Here is a 22,904-nt window from a genome sequence, read left to right as displayed (position 1 = left end):
TCTTATTAATCTTGAGCACTTGGTGTGGGGCTCTAGATCCCTGAAGTGAAGGGGGAAGCACTAGGAAATTTCCCTTTACCTTAGGAAGACATGTGCCTCTGTGTTAGGTTATTTTCTGGGGAGAAAGCTGCTGCTACCTATGTCATCTTGTTATCAATTGATGATGGTTAAAATGTACATCTGGCTTTTGGGAATATTCTAGATGTGTTATGGGGCAACGTCTATGTTAAATATAGTGCTCTGTGCAGAGGCTGCTCAGCTTGAACAGTTTTAGTTGGACCTACTGCTTTCAGACAGTGAGCTTGACTTTGTAGGAAGCTTCCCTTTAAGTGTGATTTCCCCTTTGGGGAAAGTCTTTGTAGGAACTGAGTGAGATTATAAAGTCACCCCATTTTAAAACTCAAATGGTTGCAATTCAAAACTACCCCAACCTACTAAAGAAGCAGCTGCGGAGGGCTGAATAAATAACTGGCAAGTGTCTGCCTTAGCTGAAGCTTAGAATCCACTCTGGTAATTGCAATGTAAGCTCTTAGGGTAGAAAAGAAAAACAAAAGGCAGATGTTTCTTTATCAGTTTGAAAGGTCAACAGTTCTCCTGGAAAGATGGGAGAGCTCAGAACCTCCGACTTGCTGTCAGTCAACATGACAAGATTAAACAGAACTCTAATTAATCATTTGCATTCACTTAATTCCCCATTCCTTCCTTTGGTTGCTTTATTTGCTGTTTTATTTGTTTATGCTAGGGAAAGCTTCCTTTGTAGATTTCAAACAATCTCTGTATTTCTTAGATCTTGCTTATGGTACAGTCATCTCTAATGACAAGCAAGATGGCACTAAGTCATCCACAAGACCAAATGGCATGGGCAGTTCTTAGCTAAAATGCGAGAATGGTGCCTGGAATCTGCAAATTGAAAAGGTTTCTGCTTTTCTTTTTGCTGGTGTGGTTGGCTGACCTTGCCCAGCTGCCAGAGCCTCCTCACTTCTCCCCCTGGTCCAGCATGGGTCTTTCCCATGGGCTGCAATCTTCCAGAAAAATCTGCTGCATTGTGCTCCAGATTCCTTCAGGAAATACCCAACTGCTCTGCTGTGGCGTCCCCTCCATGAGCCTGCTCCACCATGGTCTCTTTGGCAGGCTACAGACCAATCTCTGCTTTGGCATCTAGAGCACCTTCTTCTCTGACCTTTTTGGTACTGTGGCTTCTCGCTTCCCCCCTGCCATGTGACATTCTGCCTTTTAAGTATGTTTCCGGAGGCACTGTCAACTTGGCTGATGGGTTTAACTTTTGTCTGCAGTGGGTGTGTTGTGGAACCAGCTGTGTCCAGCACAGAGCAGTCACTTCTCACAAAGGCCACCTCTCCACCATGCTGCTACCAAAACCTTGCCACAGAAACCCAACGCAGCTGATCAAGCCAGGTTCTGCACTGTTGGTCTACAGGCTGAAGAAGCAATGCTGCCTTGAAAGCCTCCAATAGAGTCAGCAATGATGTGTGTGCTTCTGGAATTACCACCAAGATATAGAGTTCACACATCAGTCAAACTGGTTGTGCCCTGAAGTCAGCTGTTTCAATTCTTTTTGAGGCAGTGCGGATGTCTTGCAGAGGTTGTGTATGGTTTTGCTGTGAAAGGTACCAGTACACCTAAACTCAAATGATGTAGTCTAACATACTCTCAGTGTTGCTAATATTTTTAAGATGTAGCATCAGATTGACTGAGTACTTTCTGGTTCTGTTCCCACATGAATGTAGATTTCAGTATTGATTGTGCTATTCTGTTTCTTTCCATATGAGCGCTTCTGCTTCCAAAGTACTGTGGTTCTGTACTGATTGTGAATAGCTGCTTTGCAGGCATTTGTGTGACTTCCATAGTAAGGGAAGGCCTGATCACCTTACTTGAGAAGTTTTTTGGGATTCTGCAAACTACTGAAGTTTTCGATCACAGGGTTCTGATGCAAGTTCTCTGGCAGTGAGTTGGGTGGGTGATGTGTGCTAAATCCCACAGAAACGTGAGCGCCTACATGCCATTAATTTCTGTAGGTCATGGCTCCTTAAGGAGCCTCTAAAAATCTGGCATGGCATTGCAATGCTGTTGCAGCCAAACCTAGGGACTGGCTTTTAATTTTCCCTCTTTGGAAGAGGAAGACAGCACACAGTTAATAATAGGAAGAAGTACTATTACTAGTCCTGGTACCAAATAATTCCGAAAGAGGAGTTGCCAGATTTTGTAACTTCCCATAAACTTCAATCTGGGAAACTTACAGGAGCATTTATATAGCATCTGGATCTGGTGTTCTGCACCCTTGGATATGGACAAGCCCCCATGCTTTGATTCCCTGATGAGAGTATGTGTGGTGAGTTGACCTTGGCTGGACAACAGGTGCCCACCAACACTGCTCTATCTCTCTCCTCCTCAGCTGGATGGAGGAGAGAATATATCACGAGAGGCTCATAGGTTGAGATAAGGACAGGGAGCAATCACTCACCAATTACTGTCATGGGCAAAACAGACTCAGCTGGGGGAAATTAGTTTAATATTAACCAAATGAGAGCAGGATAATGAGAAATAAAACCAAATCTTAAGAGCACCCTCCCCCCCACTCCTCCTTTCTTGGCTCTACTTTCAATTTCTCTGCCTTCTCCCCCTCAGCAATGCAGGGGATGGGAATGGGGATTGCAGTCAGTTCATCACATGTTCTCTGCTATTCCTTCCTCTTCATGGGAGGACTCCTCACACACTTCCCTACTCCAGCCTGGAGTCCCTCCCATGGGAGACAGTCCTTCACAAACTTCTCCAATGTGAGCCCTTCCCATGGCTGCAGTTCATTATGAACTGCTTCAGTGTGTGTCCCTTCATGGCATGCGGCCCTTCAGGAACAGACTGCTCCAGCGTGAGTCTCCCTGTAGGGTCACAAGTCCTGCAGCAAGCCTGCTTCAGCATGGGCTCTTCTTTCCGCTGATCCTGTCAGGAGCCTGCTCCAGCACAGGCTTCCTGCAAGGTCACAGGCTCCTTTGAACATCCCCCTGCTCCAGTGAGGGGTCCTCCACAGGTGATACCCCCTGCTCCACCACGGACCTCCGTGTGCTGCAGGGGCACAGCCTGCCTCACCGTGGTCTGCACCATGGGCTGCAGGGGAACCTCTGTTCCAGCACCTGAAGCACCTCTTCTCCCTCCTCCTTCAGTGACCTTCATGTCTGCAGAGCTGTTTCTTTCACATACTCTCACTCTTTCTTTGGCTGCAACTGGTCCTCCACAGTAACATTTTCCTCTTCTTAACCATGTTATCCCAGAGGTGCTACCACCATCGCTGATGGGCTCAGCCTTGGCCACTGGTGGGTCCATTTTGGAACTGGCTGGCATTGGCTCTATTGGACATGGGGGGAAGCTTCTAGTTGCTTCTCATAGAAGCCACCCCAGTAACCCTCCTTGCTACCAAAACCTTACCAAGAAAATCCAATACAATATATTTGGCACTTAACAGCAAAAAGCCTAGCTAGTGTTATGTCAGTGCTGTCAATTCAGGGATAGAATCATCATAAAAGTTTACACCAGTTTTAATTTGTGAGCAGTTTTTTTTCTCTTGGAGTTCAAGTTGCAGGTGCTGAAACTTGATATGTAATAGTGCTAGTGCTCTGTGCTTGATGGTGGAAAGGAATATGAACTTGAACAGAAGTAGCTTCAGAGAAAAGCTACTGCCCGAATACTTGGGTTTCCTACTTAAATATCCTGTATGTCAAAGACCAAAACTTCTTCTCTTATCTCTTAGAAAGTTTTTTTTACTGTTGTTTGAGGCTAAAACCTTTCTTTGATAGTTGTCTTTAAATTATGTCTTTCGCTGGAGAGCAAGCAGCAATTTGGTCACAGTCACCAAACAGGATAAAAATAAACCTTTTAAAGTTTCCAGAGTCTGCCAGCTTCTGTAACATTTTAATCTGAGGGTTTAGGTCTCTATGAAATTGTTTCTCAAAGCCTCATGAAGGCTAGTTACGAACTCTAATGCCATCCTATTATATAGTCCCTGTGAAAAAAAGGCATTACAGCTCTGTGTCTCTGCTACAAGTTAAACTGTACAGATAAAACACTGCTTTCCTTTCCTGCAGAGAATGCTTCGGAGCTATACTTAGAGTTATGCTTCCTACCCTTGTCTCCTTAGCAAAGCCATAACTTGTACCCATCATGATAGCAGCAAATAGGAACAAATGTTGACATCTACTGAAAAAAGAAATAAATATAGTAGATCCCCACTCCACCCCAATTTGTGCGAAGAGTTGCAGTGCTCTGGTGTGATGTTCCTTGCCAAGTGTAAGTGCAGTCTTACATGCATGAGGAGTAACTTTAATTTCAAGGATGTATAAGACAAACCATTTTTTTAGCTTTTTAAAGATAGGGTAGGCTAAAGCTCTGCATAAAGCTTGTTGAATGGGGAGGATGTATTCTCCCCCCGCCTTTGAATAGGGTATGTATCTCAAAGCAATAGTAAATTATTTCTTTGCTAATGTGAAATGAGGAAGACCAGTTCAATGTAAGAATAGTTAAGATGTCTTGGCTAACTTCAGCTGAAGGCAAATCTCTCTACTTTTAAAATAGGAACACTTTTTCTGATGTCCTGTGCTGGCAGAGCTTTCTACCTACACTGCAATTTGTATAAGTAAAATTGAACACCAGAGTTGTCCAGGCTTGTTATAAGCATCCGTAGTGGCTATCTACAAGTACTTATCTGCTGAAAGAAAACTATACATCTCTCCGGCAGAGATCTGGGGTAACTTGTACGTTCCAAGCTTAGCATTATAATTAGTTTTATCCTGCCACTTGTCTGAAGGCTTTCCCTCCATACCTGGTGTAGTGGTGGTGGGTAGATCCAAATGGTTTATGTGTACTTTTTAAGTCTGCAAGGATGCCCACTTTTGCCAGCAACTGTAGAAGACGTGCCTCTGATCAGATAAGAGTAGTGCCTGGACTTTCTGGAGCTGGGTCCTGAAAGTGCTCTGAAGTGGCATGCTTTGTCATGGTGTACTCCCACTTACTGAACTGCACAAGGGCAAGATGCAACTCCTGGAATAATGTGATTGTATCACACTGGTTATGACACTGTTGTGTGATGCCCTGGACAAGCTGTTTTCAAGTTGGATGTGAAGCGGCACTTAAGAGAATGTTGTGGCTCCTCGGAATCTGGAAGAGTTATGTGCAGTGCACTGGAAACTGAATTTTCAAACAGTTTTCATGGATAGGCTTGGCTCAGTGTATACCCTGAAAGATATTTGTGTGAGCACGGGAAGGAAACTCTGAGCCCTCAGGTATGAGTGTGATGAACTAGATTTAGCCTAGCTAGGACACACTTTTAACCTGGGCTTTTAACATCTATGTTCTCTTTGCTATTAAAGTTCCACGGCCAACTAGTGCAAGGTTCTTGACAGCTGCTTTTTATTCTCCATTGTCAAATATTTACGAACAAGCTTGAAATAGAGCAGTGAGATAATTCAGCTGGGTGCGTGGCTTCTCTGCTCATCTGTTGCTTGTTAAATCTGAATGCAGGATTGTCAGTTGCTTTCAGTTCTCCTTGTTTAGGTTTGCAGCCTGTGAAAGTGAAAATCTGTCATGGGTGTATGTAAACATGGTGTGTTAAAGCATTCATGCTGCAGCTGTGAACAAAGCACTTGATGGGAGTAAGGAAAGTAGGTCTGGAATGTGTATCAGCGTTGGACTTAACCTGGAAGAGAGGAAGACAGTATTAATGTTTGCAGATGGGGCAGAGAATGCTCAGAAATCCTTTGTTCTCCAAATTACCAAAAAGTTTAAATGAGATGGCAAAACCTTGACCAGCGTACATAGTGGTGTGCCAGGGTGGGAAGATACTTGATGAAGTGAATTTGACATAAGCTAGAGGTTAAAATCTTGCATTAAGGTAGTTATGATAACGATGGGATGTCTTTGGTGTTCTAGGCATGAGCATCTAAGTGGCTATGAGATCCCTGTGGGCAGAGGACTTTAATACTGGCTTTCTCAACTCAAAGTCTCTGACCTCCCTATAAAGCATAGGGCAAGGCCTGTCTCTCACACTGAATCCTGTTTTCACAGTAATTGTCAATGCCCTCTAGTGGCTTTAACTGTACAAGGAATGGCTGGCTTGTTACCTAGAACACCAACCTCGGGTGTTCTGCTCAACAGGAAGAGGTAGTAGGAGGTGTGTGTTCTAGGGACACCGCTATGCTCTAACTGTAGGAGGAGGAACAACGGAAAACATCCAGGAAATACTTCCCGGCTTGAGTTGTTTAAATATTACTTCTGCAAGCATTGCAGAAGTGAGATCTGGGGGTGCTTTTGCCCTTTTAGGATGAGAATAAGCCTTCTCTGAGATGCCAACTGCAGAAGAGTTTCAACATTCCATTCTGCAGGAGCCTGGGTTTTAAGAAAAGAATCAGATGCTCTGACACTAAAATAGGAAGCTAGCCAAGACAGACTTTCAGAACTACACAGTGCAGAACCGCATCAGCAGCGCGAGGCTAAAACCTGCTTTACCTCACACTGTGGGGATGAAATGCACACCACTATCTACACTGCAATAGCCTTGGAAGACTGTACAGGCCTGGAGACTAACAGCAGTGGGAGGTTTGTATGAGCAAATCAGCCACAGGTGTGAGCTCCTAACAGCCTCAAATACTGCTGCCTGTGTGCTCTCTAACACTGTTTCTTGTTCTTTTGAAGAGTAAAACCTGGGATGTTCAGTGTTTGTGTGGTTATAGAGGGTAAAAAAGGTGTTTTGTGGCAAGTAGGCTTTCTGCCTTTGCTTACAACCAAGAAGGAAAACTGGAATATGCCTTAAGGAGTTTTCAAGATCAAAACTGCTTGCAAGACTCTTGCCTTTAAATCTGATCTTTAAATTTACTGTGGCTTTCTAATAATGATGTAGTAGTACAACTTTCATTCTGTATGTTGCTGGTGAAAGTTAATTAGATGCTTTAATTCCACTTGAATAGTCTGCCTGACCAATGATATAATTCATTGGCTGTTTGTGCATTTGGAGGTGTATGCATTGGTGTGCAGCATACTGATAAGATATCTCATAGATGGCTTTCTTGCATGCTTAGTATAAAGTGCTTTGAACTGGAAATTGAGCAATTACCTCTGGAAGCAACTAATAAAAGCAGTGGAAGTTGTAGTTAGTAGATTGTACTGAATGAACAAAGATTGGGTTATTCATCTGGCTTTTGAAGGCTTAGTATCACCTGAGTGTGCTTGTGGATTGGAGAATCTCTGTTCTGGTAATTTTCTCATGTTGTGTTTTAAGTTGGAGAACTCTTAAATAGCCTCAACATGGTAAAAAAAAAAAATAAATAAAAAGAGCTTAAAATGCAGCAAGACTTGTCTTTTCTCTTTAGATTGTGTTCTTTGAAGTGGTGCTCCCCCAGTGTGTTAAGGCTTTGTCCCAAGAATTGAAGGGTTTAATTTCACTAGGCTTAGGATCTTGAGTAACTCTTCAATGAAATATATCACAGGCTTGGAAAAAACTTTAAGAATAACTTGTCCTATACTAATACAGTGGATGTATAGCTGCAAAAATACTTGCCTGATCCTTTTTTTTTTCAGTTCAGTGGTTTGTTTACTTCAGTAGGAAGATAATAAAGCTGCCAAACAGACTTGGTGTAAGTCTCTCTGTTCCCTATCATGCCTTCTGCAGCTTTGTATTTCCTACTTCCAAAGTATCTGAAGTTATCTTGCCATGTAGTACTTCTGTGCAGACGCAGCTAGACGTCCAGGGGGTTAAGTAGATGCTGACAGCTGCCTTGGTCTGTACAATCTGGATTTGTCTGAATAAGAAATGGGTAAAGGTAGAAACTCATGAGGCTTCTGCTCAGGTTTAGCAATGGAATCATTGTTTAGCAGGTGAGGGAATCCTTTAAGGCTCTCAACCACTGTTTCATCAGATCTGTACTCCAGTGATTAAGCATTGAGTTGGACTCTTTGTCTTCTGGTTTTATCATGGATACTACATGTTCCTGAGTTTATCCAGTCCTGTTTGATACTGAACTTGGTGGACATTCCTGTGCTGAATAGGGAGGAGTAATACTGAGATTGCAAAACAGTTGCTGAAGCTGGCATGCAACTTCTGTAGTCTCTTTGAGCAGCTGCCTTGGGTGCATCTGCCAAAGCCTGTACCTGTTTGTCTTTCACAAAGGTACATGCCTTAGATCTGATGTTTTTAACTCTGAGCTTGTCAGCAGCTGAGTGGGTTTCTCTGTGAAAGGGAGTGATGCTAACAGCAATCTTATTTGATCTTCTTCTTCTATCATAAGTATACTAAGTTGGATTGTCAGCAGCGTGTATATTGTGCAGCAAATTTGCAGAGTGGGAACAGTCCAAAGGAATTGCCCTGAAATTTTCAGGAAGAATCTATGCAACCTCTAAGTCATCTTGAGAATTAAATACCACATCAGACTGGCTACTTTTTCTGGCTCCTCTCTTGTCTGCCCCTTGTAAAATGAGAATTTGAAGGGGATCTCTGCCTTTTTGCATATGCTGCCCCATTGCTTGCTTTGGCGGTGGGGCGGGGTGTGCCTTATTCTTTTCCCATTCTTAGTTAGGTAGATGAGTGATTATTTTTTGTTTTATAAAGGAGCTGCTGTGTGTTTCTAGATTTGCAGTTTAGAGGAAGTGTCAGCACTGGAATAGAAAACAAGCTCATTCTTCATTGCTTTCCCAATGCTTTATATCCAGCAGGCCAGTTAGGTGATGGGAAGGAACAGTGCCTGGACCTCCTGTGTTGTGCTAACCTCTGAGGGCACAGGGTACTCCTTTGAGATCCTAAATGGTACTTGGCTCTGCTGTAGTTGGGTTGGTGCCATGTTTACACTTAGCTTGCCCCAAAGGTGGAGAAAGGGAAGGGAGGAATGTCAAGTATCTTCAGCTTGTCACAGGATGTGATTAGGTAACTTAAGAGGATTTTCAAGCCTTTCAAACAATGAGTAAACATGTCAAATGTGATGGAAAGCTCCAGAGTCTTATATGGACAATCTAAGTCTCTCGTGTCAAACTTGGAGCATCAGGTTAGTGTTGAATTTCTACTGTGTTTTGACCCCTCTGCTTTGAGGGGCAAGGTACTGTCTGTTGTGGGAGAGGGAGCAGGCCTTTTTAGGCCAATAAAGGAATTACTTGCCCCTTCTCTACTGAGGGTCAGCTTATTATGGTTTTGAGTAAGATACTAATGAAGTTAGTTATAACTTAATTTTATAAGGAAAACTGTAGCATGTTACTCTTACAACTGCATGGGTCTGAGTCTCAAATTCCACTTAACTCTTGGACTTAGAGATTAGTTTACATATAGCTTCTTTAAAAGCCCAGACAAGCAACTCCAGAATAAGCATGTCATATATTCACTCAACTGGACTGATTCTAGCTTTTGTACCACCTTTTGCACCACCTTTTGCTTATCTTTACCTAACCTTTCCTTGTTGGATGAAGAATCTCAGACGATGCATAGTGGTGTTCTCTCTTGTTGCTAGTGAGGGAGAACTCATGCAGTGGTATAAAAGAACAGTGATAGATTCTTGTTTAACTGTTCACTATTTAATGTTGCTCACTGTACTGATTAGATGAAAGCAGTAGCACTGTTTCATTCACTTCTATCCAGTGTATTCATTCATTACCTATGTTAGATAGCCAAGCTGCACCAGCAAGTGCTTCCTTATGGTTCAACACTGCATATAAGTGAAGCCTGTGTTTCCTTCACAGCTATAATTGCTCAGAGGTAAGAGGGAAGAGCTCTGAGGTGTAAGGAGTTAACTACATACTGCATCTAACTACAGTGATGCATTACTGTACTATTTTCTTGGATGTGCTTTTGGTGGGTAACTATGAACGTGACTGGAGGCTGGGGGAGAATAGCTTTTCAGGCCTGGAGAATGGTGATAGCTTGTGCTCTCTTATCTTTTCTACTGGCTTGTTTTGTGAACTTGAGTGAGTTACCATCTCTAAAGCTTTTCACCTAGAGTGGGTTAATGCCTGCCTTACAGGTATGTGGTGGAGCCTTTCTCCTAGTAAACATGCTGTAGTCCACAGATAAAAGAAGTCTTAGAAGTGCAAAACCTCTGAAGCTGCACAGCATGTTTGTAATATATTATCCATTAAACAGCTGTTTGGCAATGTCTACTGCAATTTCCAGTTAATGAAGGATGTTTTCAGGCCCTGCCAAGAGAACAGGTGATGTTTTAAACTGATATTTTTAATAAGTCTTCTTCATTTTGTAAGAGGTAGCCAAGTATGTATCCTGTTGAATTTGATGGGATCCTGGCCATTCTTGTTCTTAAACAGGACTTTAAATTATTCTTGTTTGTGTGTTGTACAGCACCTAAAAGAACCTCTGCCTTAAAGCTCAAACAAGAGCAAAGAATGTCTGGGGTACTTTCATGTCTGTATCCGTTTGGGAACTGCAGAGAAGAAACTTGTCCAACATCATTTCTGCAATCTGGTAAAACTTGGAATAAGATGCGCTAGAAGGTTTGGTATGTCCTCACTTACACGGAGTACATTCTTGCTCTTACATTTGAAAAACTGTTCCTCCAAACAATGTTCCTTGTCACTGATGTGGCAAGTGCTTTTCTCATACTTTTTAATAAATCTGAAAGAGGGGTTGCGGGAGTAGAAGAGTGACAGACCAGTTTCATTTTGGATAAGAGGTGAGCTTGGAGTTTAAGGAACCTGATAAAGATGCTGATGTAGGCAAGTGTAGTCCTTTGCCTGTAATTCAGAGAGCAAATAGGATTTTGGACTGGTCAGGATGGAAACGCATGGTTGGGTGAAGGCCAGCTTTGGGGAGAGAACTGGGGGAGTAGTATCTAGTGAAGCCACTGGCCATTAGGAGATGGAGAAGGGCTTGAGGGTGGGGACAATGAGGAGGGGAGCATCTCGAATGCATAAGGCTCTGATTGCCTGAGGCAGTCTCACACTGGTGCCTTGAGGCTGGTTTGCAGCCTCTGAAATAGCAGTGCCTTGGGAAGGAAGCACAGGTGGGTTCCCCTCTTTGCTTCTGGGTACTGAAGCTGTAACTGGGAACACTCTTCCCACTGCATTGATATACAGCAACACTCTTTCACTTAGAAGGGCTGATTACTCAAGGGACAGGCTAATATGATAGAACTTGCCTTTTCCCTCAGCACCATGTTCCTGCACCCCAGAGCCCCAGTGCAAAGAATAAGATTGCTGAGTGGCGAGAGATTACTCGGCTGTGTTGGGGGATGAATGCAGCCTATAGGTTACCAGCTGAAGAAGCCTAACAAATTATCTGAATGCCTGAGATGGCAGTAGTCTCTTGCTGTTTTCTGTAATCCTCAGTTATTTTGGGCTGCTTATTTATAGGCATTAAGTGTCTGAAACAGAATTCATGGTAATTGCTGTACTGGTTTGCTGCAGAAGCACATGCTTGCCATGTAAGAGTTCTTACAGAGGGGGAGGGAGATAAGAGGTAGAAGAGTGATACTATCTGTGACCTGCCTTGGTGCTAGATGTGCTGTCCTTTCTGCTTCAAAAACATCTCAGAAGTGAAAAGCTTATTCTTGGCATTGTTTCCTCTTTATTGTAAAATGCAAGGAGCTGAATCTTGCAGAAGATTGTGGACAAGAGACTTGGACTGAAAGACTCAAGCAGATAGAGATCATTCCTGATAAACCATATTTGGGTTCGCTAGAGATGAGAGTAATTAGAACAACCTTTGTTGTGGACATAGTTTTGAAAACCTCGTGCAAACTAAGGAAAGAGCTTCACAGTTAAATATTCTGTGTCTTTGGTACTGGGCTTTCCTTTGCCATTCTGCCAGCTCCCCTTAAAAGCTCTGTCAGTTCTTTCCTGATGCTCGGTTTGTTTTTGCTGCAAGTTTTCTTTGCAGGTATCATATTCTTAAATGCTGAGTTGAAGCTCCTTGCTAATGCTTAGCCTCTGAGGCTAGACCACCAAGCTGGTGCCACATATTGTCACCATGTAAGACAGTCAAAAGCTACAGGATTTCTCTGGTGTTCCCAATTTATTACTAGTATCACTTTATTAAGGCTAAATAACTTGCTTTTCTCAGGCAACACTGCTCTGCTCTTCTTAACAATGAAAACTTAAGCTTGGTAAGCTGAAGAGGTCAGTGGACTTGAGAGTCCCAGTTCTGTGTACTTAGGCCACAGATACTCTTCCAGAAGTTGAACCCAGTGCAGACAGTGTGTAGGGAGGAAATCTAGAGGTCAGTGAATGGTTCTGTTAATGATGACCATAGAGTAAATCCTCCCACAAGCAAGCTGTTGGAAAAACCTCAAACTAATTCCCTTGTTAAGTTTTGTTGTTGACATGACTTATGGAAATTGCTTTCCATACAACTGCCTATGGTTTTCTGACTACTGGTTTAATTCTATAATATCTGACTCGACAGAAAGTGCAAGTAAGGTCTGTATTTGGATAAACATCCTTTGCATACATGGACACTGCTAAAGGGTAGTACAAATACCTGGCTCAGTAGTCACAACATCTGTGAAGAAAATTATTATAGGAGCTTATGATCAATTGCTTATTAGGGGCCTTGAAACAGACCTTTAGTGATACCTCTGCAGTTCAAGTGTGGTATGTATTTCTTTCAGGACAGATTGCTTGTGGCTCTTGCGTCCTGTATTCAAGTTAGTGAAACTAGACTGTGGATGGGAAAAGCAGCGTGTTCATGTTTGTAGTACTGCTGCTTTTGGTGGGCTGGTCCTGATCAAAGGGGTGGACGAATCTCTTACTCATGCTTCTTACAAGGAGAAGGAATACTGATGTAAGTCTAAAAGTGGCAAACTTTATAAAAAAAAAAAAATTAGTTATACTGGGGGAATGATTTGAAGTACAAAATGGAGTGAGATGCCCAGGACAAGGTAACAAATAGAAGTCAAGAAGTTAGCTAGAGTGAGCCTGTTAGGCAGGTCCCTAGCTATACATTGCTGGGCTTTGGGTAGCTGTTGCTATGGATTTTGATCCCTGTTTTTGGGGAGTCCTGTCTAAGAAGTACTGAGATGAAGGTAAGCAGTTCCAGTGTCATCTTAGTTGTAAATCTGTCATGTGGCACCACTGGCAGGAGTAGAGCTACTCCAAACCAGTAACTATTGCCTTCTGCCTCAACTATTTAGTACTGTGTGGAAAGAACTTTAGCTGAGTGTTTGTAATGGGCTGCTTCTGCTGTTAAAGATGGCTTCTGCTTAACTAGAAAAATGATAAGGAAAACTAGCATTAGCTAGTAGGAGTGATTTGCTGGTTTGTTGTTTTGTGGGGTTTTTTTGTTTGTTTGGTTTTTTGTTTGTTTGTTTTTTCCTATGTAGTTAATATATACCTAATGAATTTGACCAGTGAATTTGGGTTAATTGTTACATGTTGAACAATATAGTCTAGCCTGCACAATGCTGCAAAGGCTAGCTGCTGATTTATGCATCCTCCATATCCTGGGTTTGAGCTAAAAAAAAAAATCTTTTGGTTCCTTTCCCTTTCAGGGTGCAGTTCTGGAGAAGGCACACTATTTCTGCCTGTTTGAGTTGACATAAGTACTGGACAGTATTTATTTTCTGCATAGAAATGTCAAAATCAGAGCTGCCATCACTTCACAGAATCTTCAGGCCCTTGAATTTCCTTGGGAAGGCAATAGTAAGACAACCATCTTAAAAAAAGTAAAAATCTCATCTCTAAATTCACACTATACTGAGTTTCTGTGAGGATGCTGTTTCCATTCCTTGGCTTCATCTCTTCCCGGTCCAGGCTGAGCCTCTTTTGTAAATACTTAGCCACCTTCAGAGCTTGCCAGTTCAGAAAACTGACCAGTAAAATGTTTGGGCAAGTGTCATTAGCACATGGCAAGCTATGATTCTGGGAGACTAGGCTCTCTGACTTTGTTTCCTGCTTTTTAGCAATTCATTCAGTAGTGGGTTTTTAAGGATCCATACTTGCATTTTGGCACTTCTGAAGAAACTTCTTTCCATACTTGAGGATATATGCCAGTCCTGCTTCAAGGCTTTCTCATTTAAGTTATCACATAGTAATACTCCGTTGATTGCAAACCTGAGGTTCACCTGATTTAGAGGACTTTAAGTGACTCCATTTTAAGAACAGTGCTCAGCTGAATATCTCTGCTCCAAGGCAGTCCTCATACTCTATAACAGAATCCACTTCTTTGTATGAACATGGAGAATGATGAAGTAGGCAGGGATATAAATCTGTGTATTGGAGCCAAATACTGCTGTCAACCCCTTTGCGTGCAAACTTCAGATCTTTCCTCCTTTAAACCCTGTTCACAGGTGTTCAAATTCTGGCTCTGGTTTTACCTATTGAAGCATTCCCTCCCTTTACCTAGGGATGACTAAATTACCCTGCAAACTTTTCTAAGAAGTTTGCGTTGGGTTCTGCTTACAAATGAGAAAATTCCAGTGGTGGAGAGAGAGGGAAGAAGGAAGCTCCTTGACAGATACTTCACAGCCAGACTTGAGAACTGCAGTGAGTCCTTCTCATGAGTGAGCCCTTACATAGCTGTGCTTTTAGTAGGCTGTGTGTATTCAGGGGGAAGGTAGCTGAATCCAGAGATGGATTCTCTGCAGGACACCTTGGTATTGTTTTCAGATGGTTTGTATTTTCTTAAGGAAAATTTAAATTGGCATTATTTTCTTGCCATTTCCCACTGTGCTTTTGTTTTATACCACTGTGCACTGTCTTGATACCCGAGTATAACATAGTGTGGTGCTTCTAAAATATCTTTGCAAGAAACTGAGCTACTGCTTCACTGCCCAATGGCCAGCAGCTGTGTGATACCCAGGGGCTTGTTAGCAATAAGAAACTAGACTATGCTCATCTTGCTCCGTCACTGAAAACTAATAGGAGTAAAATCTGCTTTCAAGATTTAAAGCTCTTCTGGCTTGATGGATCAAAACTAGGGCAACATTAAATTGACTATTTCTCTGTGTCTGGAGTCAAAAACCCTGTGTGAACAAAAGAAGGTGCTAGTGTGTGAGCTGTAACCAGTAGCAGAGGATTAGGAATTGAAGTAGTAGCTAGTGATAGAGCTGGATTAGAGCTGAGTATATACTCAGGGGGATAGAGTTAAGTACAATTAAGGTTTTTGAGGGTCTGGTTGATAACTACTTTCTACTGAATTATGCATGAGAAATTGGTTAATGAAGTCATATGGGTCTGTAACTGGTATTGGGAAGAGAGAAAAAGATCTCGGAGGCTGGATCGATTGAGAATGGGAGAGGAGGAGCTAGGGCAGTGATGAGGGATGAGAATGAACCAGCAGCCTGGCATGAGCTGGCAGGCTTCAGCTGGGAGGACCAGAGATGACTGTTCTTGGCTTTAATGTTTTCTCAAAGGTTTCAGTATTTTCCAGTTAGGTACTGGAAGAGAGCTGAATGTGCAGGACCTCTCTTAATCTTAAGAGGACTGGAACTAAAAGGGAGCAGAGACAGAGTGAGAAACTGGGGTTGTCTGGTTACAAGGAGACTTGACTGGAGAAATGTGTGGAGCAAATGGTCATGGCAAAATTGGGATTGAAAAGGCTGAGCAAGCTGATCCAGACTGAATTAGGCTGGAATCTTCACTGGTGGCCACAAAGTTAATTTTCAAAGGTCCATGAAATCTTACAGCTAGTCCAGGTACATGGCCTTTTCTTATGAACCTACAAAAACAGTTTTAATGTGACTGTCAGCCCAATCTCTTAAATCAGAACAGATATTTCCTCTTGGGTCACAGTTTACCTAAACTGACTAGTATCTGCCTGGAGTCCTATCAAACAACATAGAATCAGGTTTGTTTGTTTTTTTTTTTTTTTTCCTAACTCTTCCCTTTCTATTTGTAAGGCTGAATTTCCCTGAATTTCTTAAATTTGATTCCCCCTCCAGTTATCTCTTGTTATATCCAGTTTTCCTTGATATGGACCAAAAAGCTTGTAAGAAGTGGGACGATATGTGATTCAGTGCATCAAGTTGGGTTTTTTTGTGAAACTAGGACTTCTCAGTGTTTGCTTAGAGAGCTACTGCCTGGGATAACTTCCCAGCTTGAAGAGGTAGCTGAGCAAAGGGGATTGGAGAAGGGAAGCATCTTTTGCTTCAGAACAGACTTCTTAGCCAGAAGCCTACTGAGAGCTGTTTGCCCTGGGTGCTGCTGTCGCTTAGTCTTCGTAATTTTAGATGGCACTGAGCTGCTTTTTTGGGGGTAGATGCCATCCACCACAGTCTAGGCCTTCATTCTCGCTATCTACCTATTTTTAAACAAACCTCAGCTGGGGTCAGCAGCACTTTATGGCTATAGAGACTAGAACCATCCTGAGGTTTACATCTGAGCAGTGTGAGGGAGTGTGATTTGCTATTGTCTTCTTGTATGGCTGAGGAGAAATGAATGCTGCAACTCCTGAATGGGTAGCTGCAGGTGGTTGAGAAGTGGTTACTGATACTTCATCTCCCTTGTTCCCTGCCAGTGCATTAGCTTGCCTGCTATCCCCTTAAGCAGTATAATATAACATAAGCAGCCTACCCCTCAGTTGTGCTATTCAATGATAAAGCATGTCCTGCTTCTTCTGATCCTTCCCATTGGTGCTACTTCTTCCTGGGCTCTTCTTACAGGCTGATGGAACGGCGGGCAATATCCTCCAATGAGAAGAGGAACTTCAATCACTAGGGTCAGAGAAGCAAATTCCTCCTGATGAGACACCAGGCTCAGTAGCCTCTTAGGCTATAGAAGGTATGAAGAAAGAAAACTGCTTAACCCTGTGTAGAAGCTCAGTCTACTCTTCCAGATGTGTACTGGTATGAGTACTACTTACTCTTCCTAGTCTGAAGCAGTCACAAAAACCTGCATATGGAAGCTGGTATCACAGCCTGCTTTAATTCTGTCATCTAAAAATGTCCATTTGGTCTTTGTCTGACCAGTGAGCCTGAGTATGTGTTTGTACTGAGGCCAGGTCTGAGACCAGACGGAAAGAGGTCCAGAAAATCTGAGGAATCCAGATAAAGCCAGTGCTGTTTTGCCACAACTTTCTCAATAACATGCCCTGAAAAGGAAGATGAGAGACTGAAATAATCTTGCCAATTATCTGTGTCAAAGATTTATTGTGCAAAGGTCTTATATTTGCTTATATTAACTGATACCCTGCTCCCTTCAGGGAGGCAGGCAGCAAAAATAGACCGATAAGTATGTTAGATTTTAATTTATTTTTTACTTTTTTAGCTTCCACTAGAGAGACACATACAAATTGCAGCACAAAGCTAGCTGAGCACTTCCAGAAGCTCCATGAGTGCAACTAGGAGAAAGTTAACCTGAGGAGTGCTGTGTGAATTTAGACTAGAAGTGGCTACTTGTGTGGAAATCTGTCAGTCCTGGACCAAATGACTCATGTATAAAGATACTTCACTGGCTTGGATGGCTTTTACCTGCAGAAGTCTTGGTGACAGTGACAGTTAACTTCACTTGTGTTTAAGGTGAAATACTGTAGAACTAGATTATCTTAAAGTCCCTTCCAACCCTAACCATTCTACAATTCTATGTTTTTAACTGGAAATGCTCTAACACTTACTTCCACAGAAAATAATGAATGTCTGCCTTTGGCAACAAGGAATCAGCATGAGTATTCTGCAGCTTGTCACCAAAGTGTGAAAAATAGTTCAGTGTAGCTGGAATCACCCCTTCTGCAAGTTGAAAGTAAATACACTAAAATAAACAGTTCTATAGTACAAAATGTTGTGAAAAAGCTGTCAACCTGAGAGAGTGAACAGCCTGCATGAAGATCAGTCACTAACATCTTTCTGCTTGGATGTGGGGATTAAATGTATGTATAACATGGTGAGGGGAAGTGCTTTGATGGGAATTTTGTATCTTGCTGGGGAAACTCATACCAACAAGCTGGGGCAGTATCAAGATACCTGTAAATGTTTCTTCTTTTGAAGACACCCCTGTCCTTGCTTTGCCTTCTATATATTAAAAACTGCAGACCTCGTAGCAGCAACCCAGACAGCTTAGTGATGTTGCCCCTTCCTACAAGACAGACATTGAGGTGCTGGAGTGTGTCCAAAGAATGGCAATGAAGCTGGTGAAGGGTCTGGGGCACAAGTCTTACGAGAAGCAGCTGAAGGAACTGGGGTTGTTTAGCCTGGAGAAAAGGAGGCTCAGAGGAGGCCTTACTGCTCTCTACAACTACCTGAAAGGAGGTTGTAGTGAGGGGGTGTTGGTCTCTTCTCCCAGATAACAAGTAATAGGACAAGGGGAAATGGCCTCAGGTTGTACCAGTGAAGGTTTAGACTGGATATTAGAAAAAAATTATTCAAGAAAATATTGTCAAGTATTGAAACAGGCTGTCCAGGGAAGTGGTTGTGTCACCATCCCTGGAGGTGTTTAAAAGATGTGTAGATGTGTGGTGCTTAGGGACATGGTTTAGTGGTGGGCTTAGCAGTGCTCAGGTAATGGTTGGACTTGATGATCTTAAGGGTCTTTTCCAAACTAAATTATTCTATAATTCCTTGTAGATCTCAGTGGGAGGGGTTCTGCTGGGAACATCACACAAGCCATGTCTGTCACTTCAGTATGGAAAATATTCCTGACATATGTAAACAGATTTTCACGCTAGTGTAATAGTAATATTGCTGGATAGTTCAGTGGTGGTGATAAAATGCAACATCTTACTCCCAAGCTAGTGGAAGGCACGTGAACTCTACTTGAATAGGCTAGAAAACCTTGCATGCTAACAACTTGCTAGTTTGAAGTGGTGTTGCATAGTTTGACTCTCCAGTAAATGGCAGTGCTGTGGTGATGCTTGACCTGTTTGGTTTAATTTTTCACTTTCAATTTCAGCAACCATCAGCTTGGGTTACTACTGCAACTTTGCAGAAAGACGCAAGTAACTACAGTAAAGGAATCCTGTCTGCAGAAATTGGAAAATGGATTTACTCTTCAGTGTGTACAGTAACACTTTTCTGAATGTTGTATGTCACTGACAGCAGGTGATGGCATTAAAGCTAACTGTGGTACAGCTACCAAGGAGCCTTCATTCTTGCCTTGCACCAGCACTTCTGGTTTCTCAGAACTATTTCTCTGTAGCTCTTCCAACTCCTAAAGCAACCAGTACATGCATCTTGTCTCTTATGGAAAGGTTTTGTCATATTTAGATAATCCTATTAAGTGATTTTTTTTTTTTTTTTTTTTTTTGAGGTGGAAGCAGGGAGCAAAATGTTAGTTTCATACCAGCAGAACTGAAGTTCATATCCTGAATCTTATGTGCACAGCATGTTCTTCCATTTGTGATCCAGAAAGACTTTAGTAGTGGGGAAAGCTTCTTTGCTACTGCCTGCCAGTCTGAGGAAGCGTTGTCCGACACTTAATTCATACAAAGGGCTAAAATCTGTGGGTGGCTACCCCTACAAAGCTGAGGGAAGCATTTGGTTTAATTACAAGTAGAAAGATGAGAATTATTGTAAACACTGTAAAATACAGTGCAAACAGAACTGCAGAACACAGTAATGAAACAATGACTCTTTCCCATAGGGAGTTAGGGGGAAAAGTTTATTTTTTTTTCTGGCATTGTACAGGAGTTTCAGTTCTGTTTTGTACATCTTTCCCAGTTCTTTCCCTCTTGCTCCAAATTCCTGTCTGGCACAGGTTCTGAATCGAAACCTTGCCTTAGAATTAATGTGTCTCCTTGGGTCACTGCAGAATCCACCAAGGTAGGTTTGGCACTTGAAGCAGTGAGTGTTAAGAAGCCAAGCCTGGGGATCCTTATGATAACGAAAGCACTCTATGGGAGGGCTATTCTGAAGAGTCTCTGCTGGCCTGCTAAACCGAGAGTTTAGATTTCTAAATAGTGTCTTTAAATGTTATTATTTAGCTTGCATAAAGTTGAGTCCCTGAAACTACCTGTCTGCAGGTCAGACAAATGTGACCTTGATGTCAAATATCTACATTGGTAGGTGGTCATCACTACTGCAGTGTACCTGTTAACTGAACAGTTAGTACTTCTGCTAATGCGAATGTGTCTTTGTTGCCTCTTAATCCATAGGCAGGAAGTCCAGGGACAGCACAACCTCAATAATACTAGGAAAAAACCCTTTCTCCTTAAGAATGCTGGAGTAATGTTAGCCATAAATGAAGAAAGCTGCTGCTTTCATGATATTGGCAACATGAGCTACTCTGTCTATAATTAATAGGGGAGTATGATATCATTTTGATATTGTAGAATCATAGAATAGTTAGGGTTGGAAAGGACCTTAAGATCATCTAGTTCCAACCCCCGTGCCAAGGGCAGGGACACCTCTCACCAAACCATGTCACCCAAGGCTCTGTCCAACCTGGCCCTGGGCAACACATTTCAGTGCCTCACCACCCTCACAGTAAAGAACTTCTTCCTTATATCCAATCAAAACTTACCCTGTTTAAGTTTTAACCTGTTACCCCTTGTCCTATCACTGCAGTCCCTAATGAATAGTCCCTCCCCAGCATCCCTATAGCCCCCCCTTCAGATACTGGAAGTCTGCTATGAGGTCTCCATGCAGCCTTCCCTTCTCCAGGCTGAACAGCCCCAACTTATACTGGGGGAACTGGCTACCCTGGATTTGGGGAAGGCTGAGGTTCTTAATGACTTCTTTACCTCAGTCTTCACTGGCAAAGGCTTTGACCGCACCACCCAAGTCTTGGAAGGCAGATGCAGGGACTGTGAGAATGAAGACCCTAGGCCCACTGTAGGAGAGGATCTGGTTTGAGACCATCTTAAAAACCTAAACGTGCACAAGTCCATGGGACCTGATGAAATCCATCTGCGGGTCCTGAGGAAGCTGGTGAATGAAGTTGCTAAGTCACTGGCCATCATATTCGAAAAATCATGGCAGTCAGGTGAAGTTCCCGATGACTGGAAAAAGGGAAATATAACCCCCATTTTCAAGAAGGGGAAAATGGATGGCCCGGGGAATTACAGACCAGTCAGCCTCACCTCTGTGCCTGGCAAAATCTTGGAGCAGATTCTCCTGGAAGGCATGCTAAGGCACATGAAAAACAAGGAGGTGGTTGGTGACAGCCAGCATGGCTTCACTAAGGGGAAATCCTGCCTGACCAATTTGGTGGCCTTCTATGATGGGGCTACGGAACTGATGGACAGGGGCAGAGCAGTTGATGTCATCTACCTGGACTTGTGCAAAGCGTTCGACACTGTCCCACACAACATCCTTGTCTCTAAATTGGAGAGACATCAATTTGATGAGTGGACCACTCGGTGGATAAAGAACTGGCTGGATGGCCGCACGCAAAGAGTTGTGGTCAATGGCTCGATGTCCGGCTGGAGACCGGTAACGAGTGGTGTCCCTCAGGGATCGGTGTTGGGACCGGTCTTGTTCAACATCTTTGTCGGTGACATGGACAGTGGGATCGAGTGCGCCCTCAGCAAGCTTGCTGATGACACCCAGCTGTGTGGTTTGGTTGATACGCTGGAGGGAAGGGATGCCATCCAGAGAGACCTTGACACGCTTGTGAGGTGGGCTGATGCCAACCTTATGAAGTTTAACCATGCCAACTGCAAGGTCCTACACCTGGGTGGGAGCAATCCCAGGCACAGCTACAGGTTGGGCAGAGAAGAGATTCAGAGCAGCCCTGCAGAGAAGGACTTGGGGGTGTTGGTCGATGAGAAAATGAACATGAGCCGGCTTCAGTGTGCGCTTGCAGCCCAGAAAGCCAACCGTATCCTGGGCTGCATCAAAAGGAGCGTGACCAGCAGGTCGAAGGAGGTGATCCTGCCCCTCTACTCTGCTCTTGTGAAACCTCACTTGGAGTATTGTGTGCAGTTCTGGTGTCCTCAACATAAAAAGGACATGGAACTGTTGGAACAAATCCAGAGGAGGGCCACGAGGTTGATCAGGGGACTGGAGCACCTCCCGTATGGAGACAGGCTGAGAAAGTTGGGGCTGTTCAGCCTGGAGAAAAGAAGGCTCTGTGGAGGGTGCTGGCCTTCCAGTATCTGAAGGGGGCCTACCAGGATGCTGGGGATGGACTCTTCATCAGGGACTGTAGTGATAGGACAAGGGGTAACAGGTTCAAACTTAAACAGGGGAAGTTTAGATTGGATATAAGGAAGAAATTCTTTACTGTAAAGGTGGTGAGGCACTGGAATGGGTTGCCCAGGGAGGTTGTGAATGCTCCATCCTTGGCGGTGTCCAAGGCCAGGTTGGATGAGGCCTTGGATGGCATGGTTTAGTGTGAGGTGTTCCTGCCCATGGCAGGGGGGTTGGAACTAGATGATCTTAAGGTCCTTTCCAACCCTAACTATTCTATGATTCTAACTTTCTCAGCCTGTCTTCATACAGGAGGTGCCCCACTCCCCTGATCATCCTCATGGCCCTCCTCTGGATTTGTTCCAACAGTTCCATGTCCTTTTTATGTTGAGGACATCAGAACTGCACACAATACTCCAAGTGAGGTCTCACAAGAGCAGAGTAGAGGGGCAGGATCACCTCCTTTGACCTGCTGGTCACGCTTCTTTTGATGCAGCCCAGGATGTGGTTGGCTTTCTGGGCTGTGAGTGCACACTGCCAGCTCATGCTCATTTTGTATGTATTCATATTATGTATGAACAAGGTGAAATTCTTTTCTTTTTTTTTTTTTTTATCCCCTCCCAGTTTCACTGTCTTTGAGCCTTTAGGAGGGTAATAGATTACAATCATAGAATGGTTTGGGTTGGAGGGGATCTAAAATATCATACAGTTCCAACCTCCCTGCCATGAGCAGGAACACCTTCCACTAAAGCAGGTTGTTCAAAGCCCTATTCAGCCTGGCCTTGAACACTCAGTGTCTCACCAACCTCACAGTAAAGAGCTTCTTCCTAATGTCTAATCTAAATCTACCCTCTTTCAACTTAAAGCCATTCCCCCTTGTCTTATTACTTCATGTCCTTGTAAAAAGTCCCTCTC

General features: G+C 43.2%; 1 protein-coding gene and 1 long non-coding RNA gene across 2 annotated transcripts in view; both read left to right on the top strand.

The window, feature by feature from the left end:
• The window catches only part of LOC308221914, a 30,254-nt gene extending 11,372 nt beyond the window's left edge, over window positions 1-18,882 (top strand). The window contains exons 2-5 of the long non-coding RNA XR_013957016.1: window positions 16,590-16,707; window positions 17,194-17,444; window positions 17,548-17,791; window positions 18,811-18,882. This is a non-coding gene — a long non-coding RNA (uncharacterized lncRNA). The remainder of the gene's footprint in view (window positions 1-16,589; window positions 16,708-17,193; window positions 17,445-17,547; window positions 17,792-18,810) is intronic.
• The window catches only part of SMOC1 (SPARC related modular calcium binding 1), a 135,439-nt gene that overhangs the window by 13,467 nt on the left and 99,068 nt on the right, over window positions 1-22,904 (top strand). The window lies entirely within an intron of this gene.

Source organism: Psittacula echo, assembly GCF_963264785.1.
Source record: "Psittacula echo genome assembly, chromosome: 5".
In the NCBI taxonomy this organism is placed as follows: Eukaryota; Metazoa; Chordata; class Aves; order Psittaciformes; family Psittacidae; genus Psittacula; species Psittacula echo.
The sequence above is the reverse complement of the archived record's forward strand: the minus strand, read 5'-3'. Positions and strand labels throughout refer to the sequence as shown.